Source organism: Temnothorax longispinosus, chromosome 8, assembly GCF_030848805.1.
Source record: "Temnothorax longispinosus isolate EJ_2023e chromosome 8, Tlon_JGU_v1, whole genome shotgun sequence".
NCBI classification, from domain to species: domain Eukaryota; kingdom Metazoa; phylum Arthropoda; class Insecta; order Hymenoptera; family Formicidae; genus Temnothorax; species Temnothorax longispinosus.
Window position 1 is genome coordinate 13,362,025 of NC_092365.1, and position 15,344 is coordinate 13,377,368.

At 42.6% G+C, this 15,344-nt stretch overlaps 1 pseudogene; it reads right to left on the reverse strand.

Moving 5' to 3' along the window:
* Positions 1 to 385: 385 nt before the first annotated feature.
* On the reverse strand, positions 386 to 14,512 carry LOC139818337 (uncharacterized; annotated as a pseudogene).
* Between the last annotated feature and the right edge of the window lie 832 nt (positions 14,513 to 15,344).

A 15,344-nucleotide genomic window follows, 5' to 3' on the forward strand; every position in this document is an offset into this window, starting at 1 on the left:
TTTATTTATTTAATCAATTAATTTAGGTTTCCTTATTTTTCCTATAAAAATTAAATTTGCAAATTTGGTAAGCATTTTAATCAAAAAATTAAAGGACCCCGCACAAAACCACGTGAAAAAGCCGTTCTACCGATTTGTGCGGGGTCCTTTGCAAAATTTAATTTTTTGATTAAAATGCTTACCAAATTTTTAATTTTGCACTTTTTTATAATCTTATAAGTATATCCTTCGCCTAAACTCATAAGTAATTGAAAAATTTTTTGGTTTTTTGTTTCAGACCGCTACAAAAAACGTGACGATGGCAGCCTTTTTCCACCTCGCGCAAAAGACGCCAAATTGTGAAGTCTGTAACGCCGCCATTTTCTTTTGTAAAAAAAATTGTTTTTTAGTGCTTGACACCTATAATTAAAATATGCCAAAAGTTGAAATTGATGCGATTATTTTATTACCTCTAAAAAAATTGTTCAAAAAATAGCTTATTTTCGTGCTTCTACTTTTTCTAGTTTTCTCCCCTTAAGTTCTCTAATAACCACTAGAGTCGTTGTGATCGATGTTCACGTTGTGGCGAGGGACGCCGGAGGCCGGGAGGGACATCCGTCATATGAAATTTGGCGGAGTGGTTTTGTGTCAACTTCGTAGTCTCGACATTATGGGTTCGAATCTCCGTGTCCTTAAGTTTTTTTTTAATCCTTTCACAAAGCAATGTGATAAATAATAATGCTTTAAATAATTTAAGACTATAAATTAATAAAATATGTGTATAAAATAAATACGAGTTTTTATTCTGAAAATTAAGAACAAATAAAAATATCTTTTTATATGTTTATTTTTATTCTTTTTCTTTTATTTTTGTGGGTATTCCAGGTTGTCAATTCAAGGTAAGTATAACGAATAAAAATCAACTCTTTCATTTTATCTCCTTTTATTTTATTTTTAAAATTCTTGCAGGTATTTTTATTTTTAAAATTAAGTACTTAGATACGAGAGAAAATATAAATCAATCCTTCAATTTTTGCCATTTTATTTTATTTTTTACAGGTATTCCGAAGTTGAAATGGACAGTGTTTGGCTGCCTTCAAGAAAGTATTGCAAGGTAAGAAACAATGATATTATTGAGTTAGGGTCAAAGCACGTAATATTGCGTAGCGATAAATGACTGTCATATAGTTGACTAATGAATAAGGTGCTTACGTTTCGCTTACAAAACTTACTTGTTACGAAGTAGATAATACAATCGAGAATAGGGGAAAGGGCATAATCATGTTCAGAATGAGGATTAATGACATCTTCCGCCTCCTAATCGTCATGTTGCAATACAAGGTCGAGTTTTTCCTTTATTTTTCGCACATATTCCGCATTTTTGGCCTTACGTTTGTTGCCGTAAATTGCTTTGATTTCACTAATAGAGATCAACGTCGCTGGTCTCGTATCAGACGAAACCGTGCAATTACTATATTTTGGAGGCTTAATCACGCTATACACCGATAGCAATTTATACAATTGTAAAAATGTTGGGCAATTTGGATGATCGTTGCATCCCGCGCATTGGCGTATAGTGCCAAAGAATTTCTAAAAGAGGCAAGTAGTTGTTCATTGTAGAACAGGTAAGTACATGTAAAATTTATTGGTAATACAATAAACATATCATTAAATAAGAAAAATATACATTACCTCTAAGTTATCCTGATTAACTTTTCCAGTCAGCAGGTACTTGAAATCAAATTTGTCAATCAGATAAGCGCAAAGGTCCATTGTCGATCGAAGAGATATTCTTAATCCTCGTGAAGTTTCGACAGTAAGAAATTCTTCTGCTGTGATATCTTTTTCCGACACTGCCGATTCCCATTCATTCAACCACCGCAATGTATCTTCTAGAACCTAAGAATTACGTAATAATTAAAAAAATGTATGTAGTATTATCGCTATTTTATTCTTAATTATGCGACCTAAGTTATTTTTGTACCTTAAAGTCATTACAATGCGGCGTGAGCCCTTGAGTTGGCGATTTGCGATTCATTGCGTCAAACATGTCGTTCATGCGTTTACAAAAGGAAATTGTTTCTTCACACCCGCTGAGTTCTTTGCACCCGCGTAACAAATAAAACGCGAGCCCATCAGCTATGGAGTTGCTGAATATCTGTAACACAATAAAAAGTTTTTGACTAATTCATAAAATTTTAAACGGCCCGAATAAGTACCATATTTTTCGTTACACACAAATGTACCTGAGTAGCCAGTCTGACTCACATTTTCGATGTGTTGTCCAGCACAATATGTCTATTCGTTATTTTTGGACATACTCGTGCATCTCCTGGATGATTCTTATCCAGATTAAACAACGTTTGGAAATACTTCCAACAAACGTAGTCATCTGTAGATTTTACCTAGAGAATAATGCCAACTATTTATTGACCTACGTATTGTATGTAACTTACATTATGAATAACGGTGGGCATCACCTTTCAATTCTTTTAAGTCTTTCAGGTTCATAAATAAAATTACAGAGCCCCAAAATCCGGCTTTCGAGGCGTTAATATTTTTTTCTTATTTTATAATAACATAAGTGAAGTAAGATAAGCACGGATAAGTGAAAATTCTATTCTTAGTGGAACGAAAATATCAACAATGATAAAGCCTTTGATATTTTCTTTCCGCTTTTCCAGAATATAGTGGTAGATATGTATGTCGAATATTTTTTTAAGTTTTTATCTTTTTTTTCAGGTATTATGGGTTTCCTAAGAAGGTAGGTATATATTTATTTTCATGCAACACATATTTTTTAGGATCTCCGGGATTTAAAGAAAGATATGTATTCATTTTTAATTACATTTTTTCTCAGGTGTCTCCAGGATTTCAACTAAGATATGTATGTATTTCTATATAATTTTTTTAATTGTCAGGGTAGCTATCATGTAACTTTATCCTTAGAGTGGAAACGTAAAAAGTGAAAAATTTCATGTGATTATTTCTTTCTATTCGACACTAATAGAAAGAGATAGTTACATGAAACCTTTCACTTTTTACGTTTCTATCCTACAGGAAAAGTTACGTGATTGCAGCCCAGGTTCTTTGAAATTTTAAGAAAAGTATATATCAATTAAACTTTTGCTTTTTTGACACGTTACCTTTCAATTTTTTAATTGTAATTATATATTTTTTTATTGTAATTATTTTCTCAACTTGTTATTTTATTTTGTAGGAATGGTATATATGCAGATGCCCTTTAATATCTTTCTCATTATTGTCGCTAGTAAGCATAAAACTACAGATTATCATCTTACAACTTACCCGCAATTTTCTCTTGTTGTACAACCGGTTTCGGATGTTCTTGATGACTTAGCAGATATCGGAAAAGACGAATACTTTCCGATTGTCGTCCAAAGGGTGAGTGAACCACGTTTTGGTATTTTCTATCGTCCCTCTGACACCCAAAAGCGACCACATTTTCGCGTTTGTTGCAGCACCGTCGGCAATAACTCCGTGGATTATCGCTCCGCATTGTTCCAAATAGGGATTAGCTTTAACGACAATTTTCGCGAGTTCTTCTCCTTTTACGGGATTTTTAGAAGCAAACAACAATTGGTATATACATGTGTATATACATCAGCAAGTGGCTGGAACATGAGGACAAGACCGTGTGTTGCCTGCTCGTTTATGTCTGTGGATTGTTGCCCATCATCACCAAAGTCGGTTAAGCCCAGGTAAGTTCTGGAACAAACTGCCACAGACTTCCTGAAGTTTATTTCATCGAGCCCCGTGACGCTGCAGTGGAGTTTTCGATGCAAAATGTTTCTCGAGGAGTTTCGCAAATTCTTCATCGAAGCCACATTTCGCGTTAATTAAAGAAAAATAACTGCGTATTGTCCTTGTGCACGGAAATGGCAAAATATTGTTTTTGCGCAAAAATTCGTAATTTCTTGGAGATCGGATGTTCATAAGCATGCACAACATAATCCAGTCATCGGAGTAACGTCGACCTTTGGCGTCCTTTTTCCTTGCCGCGGCGATGATTTCCTGAACTACTAGTTTTTCAGATTTTGAGATGTTGTTTAACTCAGCTAATTTTTTATCCACAGCCGTATTTTGCATGCTTGCCATTTGTGCTTCTTGTGCTTTCATACACGTAATGAGATCTTTCACGCGAAGTTTCTGATGCCTTTCACGTCTGATTTTTATCTGCATCGCTAATACTTTACGTCGATCAATGGGGTTTGAAATGTTACGAATCCGATTCATTGTCGGACAAATCTTCAGCCGTGCTTTTTGTTGCAATATGCATTTCCTCCACTTCATGCAGGAATCGCATCTTTTTTTCTTCGAGAGTAGAGAACAGCCTTTACTTCTCGACTTGTCGATGTTATCTTGATATGTCCCATTGACTACTACAAAATGGATACTAATGTCACCTAAGCCACTGCAGACGTTCATTTCTTTGAATTTTTCTAGTATGTCCTTAAGCATTTATTTTTTCTAGAACACGTTCGAGATTCTTATCTTGTGGATAAACGTGACGACCATAAACAAAATACTTCAATATTCCGTCGATGTCAAGTGTAACACTTTTTTGTGCTACTGGACAATGTTCGCCGTTTTCGACCTTCATGATCGCGTATGTCAACAGCGTACATTGTACAATTTCAGTACGCATGTTGACCCAACTCCATCCCTCCGGGACATCGGCAGAGAAGTCATTACTGGTACTCGCATTTTCTTCCGGTATTACTGGTATAATAAAATCAAGCAATTTTTATAAGCAATGGTCAGTCTTCGTACTAATGAAAATTCGTAACCTCTTATAATCATTATATTGCACCACTTACATTTTATATTGATTCGTTTCATAGCATATAAAGTATATTTTTTCTCAATTTTCATTACAGTAAAAATAAATTTAATATAATTTATTCTTGTTTCAGGTCAAACTAAGAAAATTCACGTAATTTTTAACGGTAAGTGAAGAGCCTGTTCACGCGAAGCGTTTTTGCCGCGCGGTTGCCGCGCGATTGCTGCAATCGTGTACTTGCATATGCGGAAAGGCGTACGCGCGACGACAAGCATCTACGATACGCTTTGCGGTGTTTTAGATTTATAGGACACTCGTCTTTCCTCTACTTGCTTTTCCAAGCACGCGCGTATACGCGCGTTGTTGCACCTTGCCTCGCGACAGCGCGCGGCCGCGCGGCAGCAATCGCGCGACAGAAACGCCTCGTGTGAACAGGCTCTAAATAGAACAGTTCTATTTATTTTATTTATTTGACTGAATATCAGCGATTTAATTTGCTATATATTTTTTTCAGGTTTTGCGGCTTCTACCGTGGTAAATATATATATGTTGTATGTAGCATTTTATATATTTTTCCAGGTATTGTAACTTAAACGGTATAAGATTTTTTTTTCTTCTAAACATTTGGGCAAGACATTACATTGCATTACTCACGTTTGCAGATTTCCACAGATGAGAACGCTTTGGTAGGCTTCTGAGGAGCAAACAAATTTGCTATTGGAGGTTTACAACTCGATATCATCATTGGAGAGAGCGACAACCCAATGTCTGTGTCAACGCTTGGAGCGGGTGGAGGAACATCAGCGATATCTGTAAAATCAACGAAAGAAATTTATATATGTTTTAATTACTTTATATTTTTTATATCAATAGTGTAATAAATACTTTTTGTATAAGAAAACTCACCGACAGAAGTTGTTTGGCGCTCGCCATAATGTATATATATATGTATTATAGTCATTGTTGGCGATTTTGCTTTCCGGGCGTAACTCCGGATCGCCAATTGGCGTAAGATGCCGGGTCGACCCCGACAGGGATTCGAGGTGCAATAAGAAGACGGACACTTAATTTAACGATTCACAAAAGTCTTTAATTGAAAGTCAGTTTCTTACACGTTAGCGAACGCACGTTGAGTTAGCGCGACGCTTGGCGAGCACGTGATTCGATGTGATCTCGGAACGCAGATCACGTGACGCGATACTGTTCGCTGGGCGCTGAGGCGCAGGCGAATTGTGAACGCTGCGTCTTTCACTTGATTGACGCACGAGAGGCGTTTTGCAGTAGTCGCGGTTACTTGTACTACACAACGTGAGATATTCACAAGTTGGGTCGATCTCGATGATCGCGCGGACAATGGCGATGCACTCAGGGCGACTTATACGCAGAAAGTTCACCGCTTGCTCAGGCGAGGGTGCGTTGCGGCGCGCACAGACGGCACGATACAATAGCGGTGCTCTTGCTGAGCATTAAGTCCGTGTGCACGACGGTTTGTAAGGCCGCGTGGAACGGACGGACTAATTACGGAAGCATGGCGGTGTACCACCTCGTGAACCGGAGTAATTGTAACTACTGTTGAGACCAATCATTCACGTTTTCCGGGATCATGCGATCCCGGCATGACGGATCGATACGCGTTGGGAGAAGCCCTGTGGTCAGGGTGTACGCGGGAAGCGGCGCGAAATTCCTTCGTTCGGAGGGTGACTGACGGATGGCGTCACTTGTACGCTATTGATCTGCGATCGCACTTAATTGACAGAAAATTACGGAACAGTCATTAGTTTAGTCACGTTCATATTCATGCGCTGTTTAATTGTCTTTCGAATATCTATATATTCTATATATCGTTTAATGTATTTCCGGTGACTCGCGCGAAACGTCGGCGGATCGCGATCGATGCGGAATCGATATTTTCGCGACTCACCAATCGGTGCTGCCCTCGCTCACGCCGCCAGGGCACCCGCCTGAAGAAGATCAAGTACTCGCTCGCGACACTTTTCCAGCGCCGCGAGCACGATTCACTCATCGTCAAGCATTCTGAGAGGACACACCTCTCATCAATCACTCATCGTCACGACGTCTCGGGGTGCACACGCTATACGTGCATACTCGAACATCCGAGAGGCCACATAGAGCTCGCTCTCCGGAAGTGCGATCGCTTTCTTTGCCTGCCTTGCCTTTGCTTGCTTTGCCGCCTTGCTTGTTGCCTTTGCTTGCCTTATTGCCTTTGCCTGCGCTTGCTGCACATGCTGCTTACAAGCTTGCTAGAGAGACGAATTCTCCAGGAGACGACGGCCTCCCGAACAGTGAGTCGCATTTGTTTAATTTCGTTAATTCGCTTTGGGGAGACAATACACACCTCCCCTGGTCCTTCGAGTCATGTAGTTCGCACCAATTCGCAAATCCGGGGAACGCTTAAACGCCCCCGAGCAGAATTACTGATTTCTTGAATTGGTTTCGTGAGACTAGAGGACTGGAGACTAGAGGACTGAATGCTTAAAGAATTTATTCGAGAATCCGAAACTTGCTTCGCATTTTCATGCAGTGGCTCACAATTTTCCTTTTCCGTCGGAACGTCACCGAATCTTGTAAGCACAGCGAGCTGCTTGAGCTGCATATGTTTGTATGCGACCTTCAATCAAAAAATACATTATTTGAATAAATATCTTTTCAAACTGTGAAATTTTTTTCATTAAACTCACCCGTGCAATTACTTGGCCATTTGCGTCGAGCTTGACCCACTCGCGAGCAATGTCTTCCTCGTTAAAATGTTTTTCACATATAACATCCGTCTGGCACAACTTCACAATACCCGGAATAGCTTTTTTCCACTTCTTTCACATAACGATATTTTTTGGCACTCGAAATAGAAAACGTTTCTGCTCGGTTCTGCTACCGGTTTTGCAATTCGGTACCGCACACCACTTCGTCATATTTCAAAAAGTTTTTTAATTTCAAACACAATTGTGGAAACAGATATCTCTGGGTTCTATGTAGCTGAAGCTAGTAGTGGGCGTTAACAGCGAAACGTCTCGCGGACAGGGCCAAAGCGATCTTTAACAAAAAGCGATTCTCACCAAATAAATTAAAGACCGCTACAGAATAAATTGTTAATAAAAAATTAATAACAATTAAGGGAAACCGCGTTTGTCACAAATGCTTGTTAACCCTTAAATGCCCCCTGGGGTTCAGCGGACTCCAGACCCTTGTGACGTGACAAGTCGCGTCTCCTTCCCGGACGGGCTCGGCCGGGGAGAATTCGGGGATGCCTCCTCGTTAGAGCGAGAGGGGGGGGGGCGGTTGCGTATATTAATTGGTCTAATTAGATATTAAGTTTTTAAGGGATTGCCGGTGGTGACCGGAGTCAACGTGTAACGGCCAGGAGCCGCAACGAGGAAGGGCAGAGGATTAAGGAGACGGCCAGGGGACATGGCGAGAAGTCGGATCGCCCGGACCTCCCCGCAAGTGCGTGAGCGTCGCCGGCCGGAATACACCACGCACTCGGTCGCAACAGCGGCATTATAACGATCTGGAAGACCCCGGATCACCCCCGATTGAAATGCCAGTCGGACTAGGGTGCCGAGGAGCGGCCCAGGGAAAGGAACAGTCCTGGGGCCGTCACCCCGAGGGAATGCCGGTGGACGGGGCCGAGGCCCGGCCAGCCTGACCCCGAACGCCGACTCGATCATCGCGGCCCGGACAGCCGGTTGCATCGAAAAGCCCGCGCCGAATCGGAGGTGATTGCAGCGGCGCCGCCGGAAAGGGAGGCGCGCGAGAAGCTGAGGCGCCGACGAGAGCGCCCTGGAATTGGAGTGGCGCCCCCGGAAGGAGCGGCGCACGTGCGGCCCAGGCGCAGGAAGCGCTAGGATCGGCAATCCGGTCGAGCGACACGCTACAGCGCAGGCGCGGAGAACCGGCGCGATCCCGGCAGGCTATCGTTTCCGTCACTGTCGTGCCGGCTAGTGAGCCTAGAGGATCTCCCGGATTTCGAGCTGCCCGGACTACCGAAGGGACGACGCATTGTAAGGTCACCACTCTGGCGTCCCCGCGTTAAGAGAAGAGGGTTCGCTCGAGGCATCGGCCCGTGGCACACGTTGGTTACCGGAGTTACGCAGGATACCTGTGTACCGAGTTAGAGCGTGCGATACCTTGCGCTCGCCTTAAAGTAGAGTCGTGTGGAAAAAGTGCCAGGGCCTTGCCGAGAGTGAGCTCTCTAATGCGTAGAGACCATTTGCGCCCTCCCCGCGAGCATCGCCACGGCCGACAGTCGCGTGGCGTGGAGATGTGTGAATCGAAGTAATCGTGTCGCGTTTATGTAGCGTTTCGTCGAATTGATGTAAGTAGTCGTATCGCGTTATTCGTGAGTAAGTAATCGTATCGCGTTATTCGTGATCGTGCCGCGTTTCATTGTGATAGAGTTTATGTTCGTAATCGTGTCGCGTTTCATTGTGATAAAGTTTATTCGTAATCGTGTCGCGTTTTGGCCATATTTAAGCTCATCATCGTGTCGCGTCTTGGCCATATTAACGAGAGTGAGAATGAGAGTGAGGTCTTGCGTGGCGATAACGGGAGCGAGTTGTGCGGGTAACGGCGAGCCGCGAGTGGTCATGTAATTTGAAGGGCACTCGCCCCCGTATTTGAGTAACGTATCCGGGCCCTCGAGGACGGCGAATATTGTGTTTGGCGGGACGGAAAGATCGACGGGATCGGCGCGGGGCCGCGGAATCTCCGTACTTGCGAGAGAATTCGGGATTCGCGTGGCAAGCCGCGGGATCGTCCGCGATACGTGTCCTTATTTCGTGTTCGGGGGCAATCGCCGGCCAGCGTGGTCGACTCGGCGAGATCGCCCATACTTTTTGCGTCGCGCGGAATCGAAGTGGCCCGGGTGTGCGTTGAAGGAGCTGCCGAAGGTGCGGCGAGCGGTTCGTCGGCCTCGTGGCGTAAGTTCATTGTGTTGAAGCCAGATACCGCGATACCTGAATCGTCATTATTTCTGTTAAGCTTTCGTGTGTCCGTCTGCGTTTATCTGTTGCGGTGCGAACTTCGCGTGCATTAGTCTACAGTGTCTCAGGGTCGACATTACTGCGTGCACTTATTGCGTCTGCGGCATTCGTGCGTCCGCCTAGCCGACATTGTTGCGGTAATACGAGACTCAGATCGATTATACCTACACCTTGATATTGCCTGACTAAATATATATTTTGTTATTATTACTTATACTCTTGTGTGTGTGATTGATTGTGTGACGCCTCTCTCCGAATTCCCTGAAAGAGCCCTACGCCCGGAAGTATTGCCGGGAATATCGTGTTAGAGATTATAGTGTACGGTGGTGCAATCCGTTGCACCTGGCGCCTAACTTTGGTGTCGGAATTAGTTACGCGTGCCGCCAATCCTCGATAGCCCTCCACCGGATTGCGAGACCGGGGGAAAAAGCGTCGCACCCTTTACAATGATATATTTTCAAATATTTTTGCCAAAAATGGAGCTCATGCTCCCATTGATGATAGTTGAGTGATTGACCTACGCGTTTGTACACTTAGCAGTACTCAGTTTACTTAATTTTTTACACTATGTTGAAATTGAAATTTTAACAATATAAGCATTTTATTCTTTTTCCTAAGCTTTTTTTGACAACATTGAAAAAAATCTTTATGACTAAAGATAAAAAAATCAATGAATAAGAAGACATTTTTCATGCTGGGGTCTTTTAGACCCCTAATGTTATTTACGAGATTCTTGAGATGTGTGGCATTTAAGGGTTAAATTATTTTGTTATTACAAGAACGTGATTTCCTAAAAATTTGGAGAAAATTGCTCTTTGCTATCGATCGCTGCAGAATAAATTATTGATAAAAAATTAATAATAATTAAGGGAAACCGCGTCTTGTCGCAAATACTTGCTAAATTGTTTTGTTATAACAAGAACGTGATTTCCTAAAAATTTGGAGAAAATCGCTCTTTGCTATTCTACGGTCATTTATCGGGGGAGAACACGATAACCGGGGCCCCTTGATTTGACTGTGGTTTCTGGTAGTATTTTTTACGCTGAACAAAAAATTATATAGGTCTTATAGGGCTAACTGCTTTAGTTTTCGAGTTATGAAGTATTAAAGCTCAAAATAAATATAATATAAATCTTTACTTGGTAATTGTATAGATGGGGGAGACCACCTTGGATGACCTTAATATTTTAGTATGTTGTCAAGGTCACCCTCCTGAGTGACCTTCAGAAGGTTTCAGGCCGCGCTTGTTATTCGTTATCATCGATCATCGGAGAGGATGTTCCTTTTTATTCATAATTACCTTTAAATTATTAGATATAATATATTATCGTATAAATATATATGTACATGGCGGGGGGGTGTCCATGGGGGAGGTGCGGGGGGGGCAAAGCCCCCCTGCCCAACTTACACCGCCAGGTACACGGGGGGGGTGCGGGGGGCAGAGCCCCCTGCCCACACTTGTAGGTTTACTCACACAATGGGGGGGGGGGGTGCGGGGGGCAGAGCTCCCCCGCCCACACTTGTAGGTTTACTCACACAATGGGGGGGCGGGGGAACGAAGCCCCCCCCTGCTCAATCCACACCTCCAGGTACACGGGGGGTGCGGGGGGGCAGAGCCCCCCGCCCACATTTGTAGGTTTACTCACACAACAAGCAAGATATTAACGGTTAAAGTTGACAGGAATCAGGTTATGATTCCTGTCATACTGACGAGATGCAGCGACTACGACCATGCCCGTTTATATCCCGATTTAACCGTTAATATCTCGCTTCGCGGGGCAGAGCGACACTTTTTTCTGCCAGATTCGGTCGTTTCGTGCAAAAACGCGTCGATTAAGCCCAAGTTGAACGAAATCGGTGAGGAGGCCACTATTCTTCAGATTTACCCTCCGTTTGTCAAATAATACCGAGAATATCTGTTCAGATCGCCACGTCGCCTTAACGAAGGAAGTGTTCCTCACACCGATCTTTTGCGAACTCTGAAATCAAGGATCGTAATTAATGAAAGACTCTTTCGTCAATTATTTTACGCTAGCAGTATGCTAACGACACACTGTGATCGTTGATTTGACAAAGTCCGAAAGATTGTTACCTTGAGCAAGTCCTCAAGAGCATTACCGAACGTTTCTCAAAACCATTGCCGAACATTCCAAGATGGCTATCTCGTTCCTCGTGAGAATGATTACGTCGTAATGGCGACGTTCGTCCTTCCTTCATGCGTTTACACGCAGCGGTAATGGCGTGGTCGATCGCTGGTCGGTATAGTTCTGTGACGTATCTCAATCAAATCTATCTCTTGCAGAAATAATCTGCTCGCCACTTCGCAGATATCCGAACTCACTACGATAGTGAAATCAGGGAATACGCGATTCGCTTTTGTCGATTATTATTATACCGGCACGTCTCACATACGAGAACGCTGTGACTTCGAGAGAGGACCGGAAACGAATGCTCGTTCGGTGAGCCGCAGGCTTCCCGCATCCGTCTTCCGCACGCGCAACTCTCTTTTTTCAACACGCACGTTGCTACGCGACCCGCGCTGAGCACGCGGAAACGTGCATGACGACGCTAGTATCGCCATCTAACGTGATTTGACTTTACGAAGTTGATACGAATACAATCGCGCCAGATGTTACATATATGATCTCTCCTCGCTTTTTACTTACATTTTAAACACCGATAATAATTAGCCTACGATACGTTCGTACCTCCCGAGAAACATGACATTTGAACGTCTCCCTCCCGCGAGACGTTTCGCTGTTAGCGCCCGCTGCTAGCTTCAGCTATACGAGTTTTCGGGTTACGTTCATCTGCGGACTTCGATGACAGCGACGAGTAGTGGCTATGCTAGGAACTAAATGCATCCTCGATAAGCGATCATGCCCTTACCACTAGAATTAGCAGTAGTCTCCACCTCCAGACCTATATGTAAGACCGTGGTTATTACATTCACGAATCTATGGATTAATTCAGTCTCGTACTTACGGTACGAAAATCGGTGTACTGACCTACAACAATAAACTTTGTTAAAAATAAACAATTCGCACTTTTTATTTCAGATTATCAAATCTCACGCTAATCTAATGCCTTCTATGATCTTTTGCCCATCTTATTATCCTTATTACTTATTTTTATACTTTAAGCTTACTTTTTAAATAATCATCCGATTTTCGCGCAATAAAATTTATTGGCCTTATTTTGTGTTTACAAACACGAATATATCGTTTGATATTAATAAAACATAAAACTACGTAAGTAGGTCAATTCTCATAGAAACACGTCGATATGTGTCAATGTTCACCGAAATGAATTCTGAGTTAAAAATCATATAGGATCTGTTGGTTTATCCCTCTGAATGAGAATTCATCGAAATAATCGATGATTTTCCGATATTACGGATTTTCATTATCACGGGTGTCATTATGTGAAAATCTATGTTTGTATGAAAATTCGGTCTTTCTCGACTGATTACCATTTCTTATGTCTAATTATGCTAATTCAAATCATAATATCGCAACAAAAGTGAATATTTAATAATAACGCAGAACTTTACCGAAAAAGGTGATTTCTCGAAATAATGCAAAACTTGGTATAAAAAATATGTGGATTCGTTTGTCTAGTTCCTCTGAACACAAATCTATCGTTAAACTAACGCTACGACGCTTAGTTCAAGTTTCGACTCAAACATATGCAAAATTATAATAATTGCAAAATTAAAATAAAAACCATATAAATCGCTTAGTTTTATCACGAGAAACAAAATAAGCCCTCATAGAGCTCGATCAGATCATAAATGGCAAAGTTAACTTTTTCGCGTCTCGGGTCTTAACCCTGCTTTGATACCTATTTGTGAAATAAGCGTCCGATGGCTTCACAAATGGACTAGATCGACTCGTCCCGTCTCTCCGAACAAACTTCCGTTGGAAAAACTCAACATAAATAATCGTTAATTAAAGAGTTTGCAAAATTTAACTCTTTATGCCCGCGAATGGAATGCGTTATTTTTACCGCATAAAAACTATATAGCCGCGTTCAGGGTAACAATCCAAGTAAGAAAATATCATTTTTAATTGTCTCAAGTCCTCAGATAACTTTTTCATACTAATTATCGAATTATCGATCTAATCATCACAAAACTTTGAAACTTCGTAAATCTATTTTAAATATAATTACATTTAAGAATCTAAACTTATTTTCGCGAATAAATCACTTTCCCGTAAAGTGTCTTTATACTATACGCACTATATACATCTTAAGCTAAGTTACGCTATGTCATCTGATATAATTCATAAAAGTATAATAATTAAACCGAAAAATACCATTGCTAATATTAACGAAATCTCACACATATAATACATACTTAATACTACTGACTTTTCTCGCATATGTTTATATATAGGATATGGAATCGGGTAAGTATCTCTTTATGACCTATCCGTCACGGACATAATCATTTTCTCTCTTTTCAGGACTAGTTTACCTGGCTGCTCGAGATGAGCTCGTCAAGGATCTGGGATGCTTCTTCCTCAGGTATGTTTATCTGATTTTCGGACTCGCTCTGCACAAGTAAGTCGCTCGTGGGGCTGTCCGGGCTCAGTGTGGGCGGTCTCGGCGCTACCTCCGTTTCCTCCCTCGTCATTTGCTTCAACTGATCTTTGGTTCGGACCGGATCAGCTAATCGGCCGTCGTCAGCTGGGCTCTGGGACTGGCTCGTCTTTCCAGTGGACATGACAGGTGTCAAGGACGTCTGTGCAGTCGGATGCAGAATTACAACCAGCTGAAACGTCACCCCCCGGGAAGTGTTGGCCCGCCGCAGAGAAATAAAGGGACCACGAGTACGATGGGCCCTCAAAAAGTTGGACCGGGATCGCCTTGAAACGGCCATTACCGGTCTAACTTGGGACCAGGAGGACGAAACGCGCGATGACGCCGCGGGGGATACCAACGTAGAGTCGGAGGTGGAAAGGTTCCGGGGCGTGGTCGCACAAGCATGCGACGTTGCGATGCCCCGCTGTCGCAGAGCTCCCCCGCGGCGCCAAGCGTATTGGCAAAATTCTGGAAAGGATAATAGCCGAACGCCTCGTCCGGCACCTATCCCGGGAAGGAGGAAAGAATCTTAGCGAGGATAAGTGGGGCTTCCGTGCGGGAAGATCCACAGTCGACGTTATACTTAGCGTCTTGTCCTGCACGGAGGCCTTTACGGGGGAGAGAGGAGTTGCGCTAGGCGTTAATTTTGATGTAAGGAACGCTTTCAACTCTTTCCCCTGGCCGGTGATGGGGAGGGCGCTTGCATTTTTCGATGTCCCTCCCTATCTGATCCGGCTAATTAAGAATTATTTCCGGGATAGGGGACTTTTGTACGCGGACAAGGACGGGATCCTCAAGGTCAAGTTAGTTAAGTGCGGTGTTCTACAGGGGTCTGTTTTGGGGCCCTTCCTGTGGATCATCGCCTACGAGGTCTAGCAGCGCCAAGTTTTTTTACAAAAAAAATTTATGTATTAATTTATAAAATATTTTTATTTTGTACTGTTACCTCTGTAATTTTTTGCGATTTGTATTTA